The sequence below is a fragment of the Cornus florida genome, unplaced genomic scaffold (genome assembly GCF_030987335.1).
Source record: "Cornus florida cultivar Cherokee Brave unplaced genomic scaffold, ASM3098733v1 CherokeeBrave_3.0.0_Hap2_Chr08, whole genome shotgun sequence".
In the NCBI taxonomy this organism is placed as follows: domain Eukaryota; kingdom Viridiplantae; phylum Streptophyta; class Magnoliopsida; order Cornales; family Cornaceae; genus Cornus; species Cornus florida.
In genome coordinates, this window is record NW_026775578.1 from 78,449,972 (window position 1) to 78,462,754 (window position 12,783).

General features: G+C 38.2%; 2 pseudogenes; both read right to left on the minus strand.

Annotated features, from left to right (window-relative positions):
• Positions 1–543: 543 nt before the first annotated feature.
• LOC132272235 (small nucleolar RNA R71) lies at positions 544–642 on the minus strand (annotated as a pseudogene).
• An 11,835-nt stretch (positions 643–12,477) lies between these two features.
• On the minus strand, positions 12,478–12,576 carry LOC132272103 (small nucleolar RNA R71; annotated as a pseudogene).
• Positions 12,577–12,783: the final 207 nt, after the last annotated feature.

A 12,783-nucleotide genomic window follows, 5' to 3' on the forward strand; every position in this document is an offset into this window, starting at 1 on the left:
TGAGGACCATGTGGAGGACCTTGGTCACATAGACCAACAAGGTATCCTCCACACCAATGTGCATCATGATAACATGCAAGTACCATTAGGCATGCCGAGGCCAATCTATGCTCAACCACCTCCCATCATTCAAGGCAACCAAGGTGCCCATGTTGAACCTCCAATTGCTAATCCTCCCCTTACTTTAAGAGATCACTATGTGCCTAGTGAATATATTACACCCACATGCATTCAATTGCCACCATTTAGAGCACACCACTATGAAATTAAGCCATAAACCATTCAAATGCTTCCTAATTATCATGAACTTCCAAGTGAAAAACCTTACAAGCATTTGGATGAGTTTCTTGAAATATGTTCCACCGTAAAATACACGGATATGCCGGAAGAGGTCTTAAGGCTTAAACTTTTTCTATTCACCCTTAAAGATAAGGCAAAATATTGGTTTAACAATATTAGGCCTTTTTCAATAACTTCTTGGGCAGAAATGCAACAAGAGTTCTTGAAGAAGTACTATCCGGTTTCTAAGACCAATGCCATGAGAACCTCAATTTGAGAATTTTCACATAGGGATGGAGAAACATTTCATGAGGCATAAGAACGCTTTAATGAATTGCTTAGGAAGTGTCAACATCATGACATGCCCAAATGGCAATTAGTTCAATATTTCTTTGAGAGCTTACCGAACAATTACAAGGGCATGGTTGATGCTTCCATGGGTGGCTTTTACATTGATAGGCATGAGGATGACGTGTGGTGACTTTGTGAGAGCATAAGTGAAAATTCTTTGCATCGTACTTTATCTTCAAAGAATGGTAGAAATTCTAGTGGTAGAAAGAGTGTTGTCTTACATCAAGTCAACCACTCCAATGAAATTGCTGCCGAGATGAAATCATTAGCTCAAAGGTTTGATCAATTTTTGATCAACCAAAACTCAGCAAATCAAGTATCTTCCTTCCCTAACCATTCTCATCATGCATCTAATGAGACATGTATGACTTATTCAAGTGTTTTACATTATACTTCCAATTGTCCCCATGGACATGTGCTAAGTGAGCATCATGAACAAGCTAATGCTGTTTTTACTAATCAAGGGAACAATCCTTATGGAAATCATTACAATCCTAGTTGGAGGAATCACCCGAATTTCTCTTAGAAAAACCAAATGGAGGGCTCAAACCCTTCCCAAGGCGGTTTTCAAGGAAGGTACATTCCACTTCTATTACAAGGCCAAGGTTCACAAGGTTTTAGATCATCATACCAATCACAAGGAAACCAATTTTCAAATTCTCATTTTCCCAATCAATCATATTCCCAAGGAAATATTAGAAGTCCTGCTTTTGAAGAGAAAGTTTTGACCGCTTTTGGCACTTTAGAGGCAAACACACAATTACTTCATTCTCACTCTCAATCCATTGCAAAACTAAAAACCCAAGTAGGGCAAATAGCTAGCACTTTGAATGCAAGAGAGAAGGGAAAAATGCCTTTGAATGCCCTACAAAAGCAACAATGTGTTGTGGAGACTCATTCCTCATCGGAAGGTCACACAATAGAGCATGTCAATGCGGTGACTACCTTGAGAGGTGAAGGATTGTGGACAACCAAGTGGGTATGTCCAATGAAGAGAGTGAACCAATGCAACAGCAAGTTGACGCCCGTCCCGTTTCATATCATATTCCTCCTTCATTGCATGTGCATGACCATATAAATGAGAATGTGTTAAAAAGTGATTTGAAAAGTGATTTTGAAAAGAAAGATTTGCAAAATGGTTTGAAAACTTCTTGTGTTAAAGAGACCTCAAAGAAAAATTCTGAAAAGGTTTTTGAGCCAAAAGCTCCATTTCTGGATGCCTTAAAAGGATCCATTTCAAATGACAAACAAAATGGCAAAGTAAATGAAATCATGGACGTGTTTAAGCAAGTGAGAGTCAATCTTCCACTTTTGGATGCAATCAAGCAAATTCCAGTTTATGCCAAATTCTTAAAAGACTTGTACACCCAAAAGAGGAAGAATAAAAGCCAAGCACCTAGAAAAGTGGTCTTAACCGAGCAAGTGAGCTCAATTTTGCAGCATAACACTCTTCCAAAGTTTAAGGACCCTGGTTCACCAACTACTTCATGCATCATTGGTGATTGTATCATTAATCGGACTCTTCTTGACCTAGGAGCAAGTGTTAATCTTCTACCATACTCGGTATATGTCAAATTAGGCTTAGGAGACTTAAAACCAATGTCGGTAGTTTTACAACTTGCCAACCGATCAATCAAAAAGCCTAGGGGTATCATCGAGGACGTATTGATTAAAATTAATAAATTCTTCTTTCCCGTTGATTTCGTTGTCATTGACACGGAACCGGTTCCAAATCCTAAAAGCCAAATTCCCGTTATCCTTGGCCATCCTTTCTTGGCAACCGCAAATTCCAACATCAATTGTAGGACGGGGATAATGAAGATCTCATTTGGCCATATGAAGGTAAAGTTAAATATTTTCAATCCAACCCCCAACTCATTTGACAAACATGAAGAGATTAATGCTGTAAAGAAATGTCATGACCTTAAAAGTGAAGGAATTGAGTTTTTGTGTGAGACTAAGGTTTCAAAAAGTCCATCTTCAACCTTGAAACCAAAGAAAGTCGTTTCAAAATCTTGTTTCGAAAGGGCGTGGAAGCCCAAAGATTGTTTTGACCAAGGACCGAAAATGCCTTTTGAGTTTGATCCAACAAGTTCCTTAAAGACCATTTGTTGGGTGGAGTTCCAAACACTTATCACCCTATTGAGGAGGGGATGCACTACAAGATGTTTGATCCGGGCTAAAAGAGCCCAACGTCTTACTAGAGACGTTAAAGACTAGCAAGACATTTCGTAAGGTGTCAAAACCCTATTCCTCCCTCATTTTTATCTATAATTTCATTTCTTGCGAAGTTTAGATACTTGTTTTTGGTTTATATGCATTTCCAGTGTAATGACCCGGACTTTTTCCTCCTTTTTCATTTTTGGTGATTTTCTTTTTTTTCGTCTTTTACTCGTTTATCGTTTTTCCTCACTTAACCTCACTTCGGGTGTTCGGATTTGATTCCGGTTTTTCATGCATTCATGATACTTGATTTTCATGACATTGGTATTTTCACTTTTGTTGAAAAGCATGCTAGTTGCTTTTATTTTTTTCATAAAGGGCATGAATGCTTATTTTAGTGTAATTATCCATGACTTTTGGGATTTTAGTGTAATTATGCAAAATTATTATTTTTCGTTTGAGGGACCTTCTTGCAATTTATTTTAGAAGATATTTTGAAAAAGGACCATTTTGCAATTTTTGGAAAGTGTGACAAATGTCACACTCTCATGGAGCCATTTGTTGGCATTTAGGTGAAGAGACTTGGCACTATGATCTTTTGACATTTGGTGGGTGGAGATTCATCCATGTGTTGGCCTTAGATTGGTGCACATGTAATCATTGGATTGTTGACAAGTGTAAGCTTAGGATTAAGTCTTGGAAGAGGCATTCGATTGTTGACAAGTGTAAGCTTAGGATTAAGTCTTGGAAGAGGCATTGGATTAGTGACAAGTGTAAGGCCATGATCTAGTCTTGCATTGTGTGTGTGAGAGAGGTAGTGTAAGAGCACATAGTGAGTGGAGGATCTCTAGTCCTTTCACTCACCATTTTTCACTTATCCTCTTCATTTTCCTTAGTTCTTCAAAGTTCTAACCTAGCCACCATTGGAGAAAAGCTTGGTTAATAGCTTTCTTCTTCAATTTTGGTGCCCTTCCATTCATCTTAGACTAAGAACCCTAACTAGTAAAAGTTTCCTCTCATTCTCCTCTTCATTAACCCTAAGCTTGTTTTTTATTTAGTTCTTGGTTGTTTAGATTATAGAGATACAATTCTCTATTGAGGTAGGGGTGGTAGTATGTTTATTTTCTAAGTGTTTTGAAATCCTTTGGGGTTTAATATATATTTTATACATGCTTTTAGAATTGTAGTATTGCATACTATAGGAAATCCTTATGATTGACTTAGGATTTCATTGATCAAACATGTATGTTGTGTATATATCTTGAGTAGGATTGTTGAAGTTGTATAGAATTCTTAATGATTTGAATTACTATGCTATTGTGATGGAAATCCTACATTCTAGTGTATTACTATTGATAATCATGGTTGTTTTAGAAGCTATTTGCTAAAATGCAAACATTTAGTATATATGGCTTATTGTTGAGGCATGCTTAAATTGATAAATTAATGGTATTGGTTTGTGCATAATATCATGTTAGGAACTTGTCATCTATCATGTCATTCTAGACTTGGAACCCTAAGACATGGTTTGTATGGTTTCAAAGTACTTGTGCATGGAAGGTGGTTTATATGCCTTGTTATCTATATATAAGTTTTGAACTTGATATATACTTTGGATTCTCTTGGGACATAGTTACTAGTAACATGGCTATAGTTTGGCTCTAGTACGGGAGGTATGAGTTCTCCCCAATCGAGATAGTGCGCACTTAGGGTGGTCTTCCCTGCGGGTTAATGCCCGGAATAACCATTGAGGTCTCGGCAGAATTCCGAGCTTAGGTGTCCAAGGATTCTACTTTTTTTTAATTTCGCATTCATTTCCAAGTTGGCAATCAATGCTATTTGTAACTTGTAAATTTTGTTATATGCGGTTTGATGTTGCTAAGTACATCCATTTTGATATTGTGTTGCTAAAAAACATTTAAGTTAGCTTAAGAAGATCCCTTAGAACACCTTGAACATAAACGTTAAGTGGAATGCTCCCTTGTATTCGTCTATATTAATCTTGCAATGATATTGAAACTTTAGGGTATACGCATATGCTTCTCCTACGAGTAACTTGATTACTCACCCTAGTGGTTTGGGTTAATTTTCAGGTAAAGAGACCATGTTCTTGGATGCTCATCATCCTTAGAAGATTTTGAGTTATTTGAAGCATTTTTGTATATTGACATGCACTTGTTTAGCATGCCTTCCTTTTTGGATGTTAATTTTGTATACCATGGATGTATGGTATTGTAAAAGCTAAAATGGCTTACTTGATGTGTAATGTATATCTAAGAACACTTGAAGATGTCTATTTTGTAAGCATAACATGAGGCCAAGTGCCATGTACATTTATATCACATGTATGCTAGTTTAATCCCATAGTTGTCTTATGAAATGATGAGAATTCGAGGTTTGAAAGGTTGTATTTTGTATATGACATGTTATGTGACCATGAGCTATTGGAACATGTGTATTTACTCATTTTACATATGTGTGCATGCTCACTTTGGCACACAACACCATCCTTAAAGAAATGAACACTTAGAGTAGCATTCATTTACATATTTTTGCCAAATGAGAACTCAAGGGCATTTTTGGTATTTCACTTGAAAAAATAAATGTTGGTCTTGACATGGGTGACCAGAAAACATGATTTTAAGGCTGGTTACTTCACAACTTTTTCCCAAAAAAGTCCCAGAAAGTCCTCAAAATGGCATTTCAAGGTCGTATTTCAGGTGCAGCCACAAGAGTTCGAGCACTCTAAATGGGAGTTCGAGCGCTCGAAGTTTGGGCAGATAGTTTTGGCCTTGGGTAGGTACTGTTTGAGCACTCGAAGTTGTAAGTTCGAGCGCTTGAAGTACTGTTCACAGGGTGTTTTTGTGTCTTGGTTCAGCACTGCACCTCCAACTTCAAATTGTCATATCTTCCTCGTTTTAACTCCAAATTGGTCCGTTCTTGAGTCTAAATTGACCACATCGAAATAAGATTTCCAATGGTACCAATTACAGTTTCAGATTCATTTGGTAGCTCAAGTTATTCCAGTTTTAGTGGAGGGGTGTCAGTTTTTGGCTCGAACCGGGATAGGGTTTTTCTTCCTTCGACTTCAAGATTTGATATCTTTGCCGTCCGGACTCCGAATCAAGTGATTCTTGAGTCTAGATTCATTAATTTTTCATTGTATTTCCAACGGTGTGCTTGGTAGTACTCACTTTTAGGATAGAAATGACCACTTTACCCTTGGGTTCCTTTTGTCCATTTTTGAAGTCTTGTTTCCGCATTTGTTTTCTTCGGGTTCCATGATCTCATTGAGGGTCTCTTTGGTGTCTAGAAACATGTTATGTCCCTAGGGATGTCGTTTCATCTTTTGCTTCCGCAATTCGGATCCGTTATCGGGTCATTTTCTGGTTCATCACTGACGCACAGGGTTGAAAAACCTTGGGCCGTCACAGCTAGGAACTGTGATTAGGACTGCATGCACTTTTATGTTAAAATTGAGCATTTTGCATAAGTTCGATCGATCTCAAATGAGAGTTCGATCGATCGAACTTCAACTTACATCCAACACTTAGAAAATTTTCAACCTGCATCCACCTGTATCCAAATCACCTCTCTGTCCCATCGTTCGAACTTTTTCTCAGATCGATCATAAGTTCTTAGATCGATCCAAACTTCAAGTTCGATCGATCTTGAGTTCCAACGCTTAGAAAATTTCTGAACCCAAAAACCTGCATATTTTTAGCTCTCTGTTAGATCGATCGAACATTTTGTTCAAATCGATCTCTGTTCTTCATCTTACTATCCTTGACTTTGTTTTGACTTTTTAATTTTAAAATTCCAAAAATATTTTTTTTATTTTTTAATTTATTTTCCAAAAATCCCAAAAAGATTTTATTTTATTTTATTTTAATTCTTCAAAAAAAAAAAATTCCAAAAATTTTTATTTTCAATTTTTAATTTTTAGTTTTAAATTTTTAATTTTTCGTTTAAATTTTATAAAAAAAAAAAAAAAAAAAAAATTCAAAAATTTCAAAAGAAATTCAAAGAGATCATTTCAGTTTGATCGATCTGAGGTTTTAGTTCGATCAATCGAACTGGTTCGGGGAAGTTTTTAAAAATGAAACCAAGGGTTTCAAGATCGATTTCAAAGATTGATCTAACCCTCTCAAGCCCTAACCCTCTCGTCGCCGCTGCACCCATCTTCCCCATATCCGGCGAGCACCTCCGGCGATTGCCCCTCATCCCGAATCATTGTCTCCTCTTGGATCTCGGATCTCGTCACTTCTTCGCACCTCATCTCTTTTCTCTCATTTTGGGTAAAATCTGAGACTTCATTTGTGATTTCAATCTTCAATATGATGTAGTCATGTTTTAAATGTTAGATCCATGCTCTTTTAATGTTCAAAATCTCCATTGATGAAGTTTGAAGCTTTTTGTTTATATATGTATATATGGTTGAGATTTGTTTTGATTTTTGGAAGTATGGGCCTCATTAGGTGAATAGGATTGATGCTTTGTGTGTTAATGGCCCCACGACTATGTTCGTGAAGGTCCCGTGCCATCCACGTCACAGATCTGTGACTGTCCACGTTCTTCACAGAGTTTGATCGATCAAACATATTTCTCAGATCGATTGAGTGAGATCGATCGAGTGAGACGATCGAACTTAGTTACTTAATTTCTCAGATTCGATCATGAAAGATCGAATCTCACATTTTTTGTGATCGATCGAACTTCACAGATTGCATATACACATTCCATGCATCTTATCTTGTGTCCATGCTATCTCATTCATGCCCAATGCCTGTGATTTTCCACATTGGATGCATTTTACACTTATACTGCTTAGCATGTTCACATCCTGTCACTTCTATAGATTCATGTCATTTATCTATTTTGCCTATTTTACTTAACATACATGATTCTATTTTGTGCTTTAAATTCATTATTCTGGCACTGACTTCCCTTGCAAGTTTTCAATTATTTTACAGGCCGTGGCTCGGGTAAAGACTGTAGCCCGCGGACACTATCACCGTCGAGGCAGGCAGACTTTGGATGACGAGGCCGGTCCATCTCATACCCAGGACCCCATACAGGAGGAGCCAGCTGAGCCCACATAGTCTCCCCATTTTGACAACAGATTACATTATGATGCTGGCGCATCTCCTTCACACGGTGACGCTGAGGCTGAGCACATACTATCTCCACCACCCCAACTAGCTCAGCCATCCCAAGAGTTAGACCAGCCATTACGCAGATACTCACGCCTTCTAGTGGCGCCTGAGTTAGTTTTCGACACAGATTTCTTTTCCAGATCAGTGCTTACCCAATCAGCTTATGATGATATATTGCGGAGGGGCCTTGCAGCCATTTTTGCCCTTGTCACATACCCGGTGTACCCGAGGCTAATACGGATGTTCTTCCAGAACCTTCGGCCTGCCCCGCGTAACACGATGGAGCTGAGGACCTCCATTGATGGCCATCTGATTTCTATCACTGTGGGCACATTATCCAGATCATGCCATTATCCACATGACTGTTATCCAGAGCTACAGGAAACATATCCCAGGCTATACCAGCCTTCATATGCAGATATGTCAGTTTTCCTTACAGGACATTATGTCGATGGCGAGACCTTTGCCACCCGTACCTATTTGCCAAATGACTTGTGGTTCTTTGACTCAATCTTGTTCTGCAATGTCTTCATGGCCGACCATAAGATTTAGCGGAGAGGCGACTACTTGACAGCTCTGTATGCTTTCTATACAGGGTATTGGCTGTCTATCCCTGCGTTCATCTGGAGCATGATGAGGAAGCTCTATGATGAGCACATTAGCAAGGAGAAGCCCAAAAGGGCTAAGTCCCTCCCATTTGGCCACCTCATCACCCAGATCTTGCTAGACCAGCGCTATCCTTTTCATCCACGGGAGCACCCTGAGCGAGAATCCTGTCACTTCCAGAAGAAGGACTAGGATAAGAGCTACAATGTTATTATCAAGAGATTACAGGAGGACGCAACCGAGGCAGCAAAGGAGCTAGAGGCTGAGGAGGCAGTAACAGCAACAGACCTGATAGCGGATGACGCAGCAGTCGATCCAGCTGCCGTACATATGGATATTCATTTAGAGCAGCCCTCTCTAGTTAGGTCACCTATTCACAATGCAGAGCAGGCTCAGGATCATCATTCTCCCGATCCAGCCATACCTGAGGCTTCAACACAAACACCCGGCTTTGGAGAGCGACTCCAGGCTTTGGAGGATGCTGTCGTATCTATCCGCGCCGACATAGTCTCTCTCTGAGAGGATGCTATCTCCATTAGAGCTGATATTGCTACCCTCCGTACGGATGTCATGACTGCATTCAGAGATCTATCCAAAGACATCCGCAGAGTGCGACTTGCCCATCCTACCTCTTCTTCCTGATCTCTCTATCCCTTTCCTCCTGTTATTTTATATATCTTTAATCTCATCATGTTTTTGATACTGTTATACTATTTTTGCAGCCGTGTCTATTGGCTTTGCTTCTGGATGTACTATACTTTATTTTTATATTTGTGATGAGCTAAAAAAAGTGCGTATTTAAACCCCTTAAGCTTAGGCATTCTAGTACCCTTATCTATCTTACTTTACCATTTTAGATTGATTTCGTATTATTTCCATTTTCAGGCAATTATCCCGAAAATAAGCTAACTCAACCAAATAAGAGCAGAAATGAAGCAATTCTGGGATGAATCAAAGAAAGGAGCCAAGTGGAAGCAAAAGGAAGAAAAAGGTGGAAATCAACATCTTCGATCGATCTCAGATCAAATGTTGATGGATCCAACATGATCGATCTTAGCACTTCAAGATGGATCAAAGCCATGACAACATTTTCAGAGATCTCAAAAGTTCGATCGATCTAACATCATTCTTCGATTGATCGAACTGCCTTGTCCTTATCCAAATGATTGATTTTATCTAGTTGTACCACCCTACCAACCACTTTTGTCCTTTTCTCAAAAATATCTTCAAAATATCTCAGATTTGTCTTTATCCAAAAAGTGCAGCCATTAAGGATCGATCCAGCCTAAGTTCAATAGATCTCAGCCATGTTCAATCGATCCAAGTCCAAGGTTCAATCGATCGAACTTCCTCCAGTGTGAAAAAGTTAAATTTCTAGGTCATTGAAAGTTGTCTTTTATCCAATCATTGGGGAATATTTGCTGTACGACCCCAGCTCATTTTGTGTGTCATTTTGACCTACCTATATAAGGATAAGGATTACTTTTTACATCATATCATATCATATCATACCTTGTAAGAACTCTTGGAGAGCAAGCTTAGAAGAAAAGGAGGCTAGAGACACCATTGGAGACTCTTCATCAACCAAAAAGTAAATCTCTACCATGAAGTTAGCCCTTGAGGGTTGGAAAAGCACTACCATGAGTGGCTAAACATCCTCTTGGGGCTAGAGTTAGCCCAAGCATGCTTTCTACATCTTGATTTTGTGTATTATTGAGGGATTAGTGTTGTAATACATGTTTTGGCCCTTATATATATATAGATCTTGTTTATTCAATGATTTATGTGGTTTAATGCTTCCAATTGATCATTTCATTCTATCAATATGTCTATGTATGCTAGAATAGATGTTCATGTGTTTGTCTCTATTTCTTGTGTTATTGATGCCTGTCTATGTGTATTAATACCATAGATCTAGAGATTGTCAAAACATTGTGCTTAATGGAATGCTCTTGTAATTTTCTAGATGGTTCATGCTTATTTCTTGATGGATTATACCTCTCCCTTAGCTTAATTAGTTTAATTCCATGTCATTAGCTTAATTGTAGTGTAGTGGTAGCATAGTTGTTAGATGGGAGGACAATCTATGCTTGTTGCTTGATATTCCATACTTTTGACTACAAGTAGCATATGTCTCTAACCTTATGGTGTATTTGGCTTGTGAGCTTAATGAAAGGATTATTGACTTGCTAGATATATTATACTTTTCACATGCTATTTAGACAATATATACTTAATTGTTAGATATATTATGCTTTTCACATGTTGCTTAGACAATATATACTTAATTGGTCACCCTTGCTAATTGAATCAACCAACACACACATTAATATTGTAACACACATTTCTCTCGTTAGTCACTTGTTAAGGGTGTAGAAAAGTATTGTTTGATGGTGACCTCTAAACCACAAGATCTCTCTCTCTCTTACTTACTCTTTATTGCATTCAGTTATTTAGTTTAATTTGCTCTTTAGTTTATCAACCAACCAATTATTTGTTTGATCACTCGACCTACTAACGCTAATAGTGATTCCACAACCAAATTCGACTCCAATCCCTTGGGACGATCCCAACTCACCCTAACTATATTTTTAGTGAAGGTAGTAGTGGCTTTTATAAATGTAAAACTTGGCCCTCGCCTTAATGCACACTCTTAAGCATATGGTAGGACAACGACGATAATTTTTGGCACCGTTGCCAGGGATTAGGCAACATTGTATTTGTGGAATTCATTAGGAATTAGTACTCTTTTGATCGTGTCTTTACTTTGTTTTTATTTTTTTTTTTGATTACTTATTGTGTTTGTTCATTTTTTATAAAGAGCATTAAGCTAGGAGGCAAGCAAAGGAGCCACCAAGCAAAGGACCTAAGTAAGCAAGGAAAAATGCTAAAAATTTTAAAAAAAATGCTAAGCTAAGCTATAAATTTGGAGTTGAAGTGCTAAAGGACCTTTATGACCTTTTTCTTACTCAATCCTTTAGTTAAATCGTCAGACCGTGTGGAGGCTTGTTTTTAAATTCTTAGATAAATCGTGAGCCCGCGTGGAAGCATTCTTAATTGTTCTTTACATCATTGTTGTTAAAGCATAGGAGTATGGGTTAAGTGTTTGTGGAGGAAGATTCATTTAATTGTTGTGAAGTCGAAGTGTTTGTTCATTCATTGTGTTTGTGTGTTTTTACATTGTGCATGCATGGTCGTAGATCACTAAGACCAACTCGTGTCCCTCTTGATTTGCATCTTGAATCCGTAGTTAGAAATCCTAGGGGAAAAGGAAGTTCTTGTTCTACCCAATCCATTACATCAATGGAAGGCCATAATGAAGAGTATGTAGAGGACCTTGGTCACATAGACCAACAAGGTATCCTCCATCCAAATGTGCATCATGAGAACATGCAAGCACCATTAGACATGCCTATGCCATTCATTCACCAACCACAACAACAACAAGGCCAAGTTCCATTTGGAATGCCAAGGCAATGTATGCTCCACAACCTCCCATCATTCAAGGAAATCAAAATCAAGGTGCCCATGTTGCACCTTAAATTGCTAATCCTCCACTTGCTTTAAGAGATCACTATGTGCCTAATGAATACAATGCACCCACATGCATTCAATTGCTACCATTTAGAGCACATCACTATGAAATTAAGCCACAAACCATTCAAATGCTTCCTAACTATCATGGACTTCCAAGTGAAGAACCTTACAAGCATTTGGATGAGTTTCTAGAAGTATATTCCACTGTAAAATATACGGACATGCCGGAAGAGATCTTAAGACTCAAACTTTTTCCATTCACCTTAAAAGACAAGGCAAAGTATTGGTTTAACAATCTTAGGCCTTTTTCAATAACTTCTTGGGCATAAATGCAACAAGAGTTCTTGAAGAAGTACTATCCGGTTTCTAAGACCAATGTCATGCGAACCTCAATTCGAGAATTTTCACATGGGGATGGAGAAATGTTTCATGAGGCATGGGAACGCTTTAATGAATTACTTAGGAAGTGTCCACATCATGACATGCCCAAATGGCAATTAGTTCAATATTTGTTTGAGAGCTTATTGAACAATTACAAAGGCATGGTTGATACTTCCATGGGTGGCTCATACATTAATAGGCATGAGGATGATGAGTGGCGTCTTTATGAGAGCATGAGTGAAAATTCTTTGCATAGAACATTATCATCCAAGAATGGTAGAAATTCACAAGGTAGGAAGAGTGTTGGCTT